We start from the raw sequence: 2,461 nt of genomic DNA, 5'->3' as shown, positions 1-2,461 counted from the left end.
ACATTTACATTTAATCATTTAGCAGACGCTTTTATCCAAAGCGACTTACAAATGAGAACAATAGAATCAATCAGACCAACGAGAGAACAACAGTATACAAGTGCCATGACAAGTCTCAGTTAGTCTAGCACAAATTGCTACATTTTATTTTTTTAAATAATAGAATGGAATAGAACAGAACAGAATAGAATAGGTAAGTGCAAGTATTAGTTGGTCAGGTGATGGCGAAAAATTTTGTTTTTATATATGTTTTTAGATGTTTTTTTGAAAATGGCTAAAGACTCAGCTGTTCGAATTGAGATCGGGAGGTCATTCCACCAGCTGGGCACAGTCCAGGAAAAGGTCCTTGAGAGTGATTTTGAGCCTCTTTGGAATGGCACCACAAGACGCCGTTCACTTAGTACATGCGGGAAGGCCCGCCAAGAGAGCATTACAATCAAATGAACAGTTCACTCTTAGGCCCATTTTGTTATGACAATCCCACAAAAATAACTCCCCTGAACACAAGATGAAATATGAAGGGCACTCTGGAAACTTCTGTTCCAGGAGATTGTTGAGGGCCTTTTCCTTGTCCTCTTCCTCCATTATAAGGAAAAGAGGCTCTTCCACTGGCCCCCTGAGCAGATGTCTATTGTAATGGAGCCATTTCACAACTTCTGTCTGGGATTACTGGGATCTCCTTCATTACAGAATATTAAAGGCACATGTAACTTTAATATGTCTTATTAATGTGTGTGTGTGTATGTATGTATACATGTGTGTGTGTGTATATAGATAGATAGATAGATAGATAGATTTGAGACATACCTCACAAGCGTAGCCTGTTATCCAATTGAAAGGGCCTCTTGTAGGGTTTCTGCACTGTACTATACATGTATCTTGGTTCATTTCAAATTGGTCAGAAGGGGGTGCAAATGTAATGGTAGGCTGGAGGAAATGTCCAGTACCTTTCAGAGAAAACTCCACAGTTCTCCAGAAGAATAAGAGTCCACCATCTCCGTATGATTGGAATGTCACACTGGATACACAAACACAGATAAATCTTTAAATATCAACTGCTACAACATCATAAAGGTAAATTACTTTAACTGATAACTACTTACAGATGTAAAATCAAAGGGTGCTCCCAAGACAAGATGTACAAAAATAAGAATATTCTCCCTGTAAATGGCACAAAAAACCCTTCCTTGTTCCATATTTAACAACTAAATAATCACACCAATAATTGGTTGCAAAAATGTATAGTATAGCCTAAAATAAATAAATAAGTACACAGGTAAACTATTATGCAATAATACATTGTGAGTACATATATTAAACAAACAACTCAAGATATTCATACCTCCACAGACAACTGCCTTGTTGAAGTGGATTTGAAGATGCCTTTTTAATTTGACCAGTTTGGCTGGCTTAAACATGCTGGACAAGCAGAAAACTGCTGGTAGTTGGTGTAACACTTGTTGCACTGCTGCAGCTCAGGTAATGTGTCAACTCTCTGAATCCTTATGTCTCTACAAGAGATGAAGCCACACACAATTATCTCAATGATGACAAATGGGATTAAAATGACTAAACTACAAGGTAATATTAACACACAAACAATGCATATAACAAAGGGAATCAAAGCAAACTATTTATTTTTATAAATATTAAATGTCTTCAAAACTTCACAGCAAGGCCCATTTTACAGCATGCATCCGAAAATTAATCGAAACATCCACAGAAAAAAGTTATATACTATAAAGTATCTGAACAAATTCAAGTTTCAATATAAGATAATAAAGCCAAGCACACGTTAAGTACTTAGCAGATAAATGCTTAACATAATATATATGATAATTATTAAACATATGATAGCAAAAACATTACAGACTACTCACCGTGCTCTCTCGTTGTCAATAACTCCGCCCATCACTTCCGGTTCTGTGGCTGCGGTTCTGAAACTGTTGGTGCTGCGGGCAAAGAGTATAGAAGCACAAGAGGCGAAACTCTGTAGTGATAAGGACAACAGTCTATAGATGGCGCTGCGGAGGCACTGCCGCCATTTTGGACTGAAAACTGCTGAAAGTCGCTAGAAGATGCGAGAGAGCAAGTGGGCGAAACGCAAGCATTCTACTCCTTTCTTATGTCTTACAATCTCTTTTAGATGAAACAGTCTAGTCAATTGGTGGCGGGGACCTATCTATAATCTTTATATTTAAGTATGATACAAATATATATATATATATATATATATATATATATATATATATATATATATACACTTTAAATGTGTTATTGTAAGTTGGTCAAGCACGACAGGCTCCTATTATTCTACGGCGTTTTTGTGTAGTTTTCAGTCCAAAATGTCGGCAGCACAGTCACGTCATGGGCGCAACTGTTGCTATGGAGCGTTCTATTGAATTTCGCCTCTTGGGCTTCTATACTCGTTGCTGCGGGTCTGCAACTGGATATATCTCGT

At 37.3% G+C, this 2,461-nt stretch overlaps 1 long non-coding RNA gene across 1 annotated transcript; it reads right to left on the bottom strand.

Annotated features, from left to right (window-relative positions):
- Positions 1-476: 476 nt before the first annotated feature.
- On the bottom strand, positions 477-1,391 carry LOC107664658 (uncharacterized). Its single transcript, XR_001631479.1, has 4 exons — positions 1,343-1,391; positions 948-1,018; positions 808-861; positions 477-628 (listed from the first exon to the last, which is right to left on the bottom strand). It is a non-coding gene; the product is annotated as an uncharacterized LOC107664658 (long non-coding RNA).
- Positions 1,392-2,461: the final 1,070 nt, after the last annotated feature.

The sequence above is a fragment of the Sinocyclocheilus anshuiensis genome, unplaced genomic scaffold (assembly GCF_001515605.1).
Source record: "Sinocyclocheilus anshuiensis isolate Anshui unplaced genomic scaffold, SAMN03320099.WGS_v1.1 scaffold35, whole genome shotgun sequence".
NCBI classification, from domain to species: Eukaryota; Metazoa; Chordata; class Actinopteri; order Cypriniformes; family Cyprinidae; genus Sinocyclocheilus; species Sinocyclocheilus anshuiensis.
Note: the sequence above shows the minus strand (reverse complement) of the source record. Positions and strands in the feature narration are given on the sequence as shown.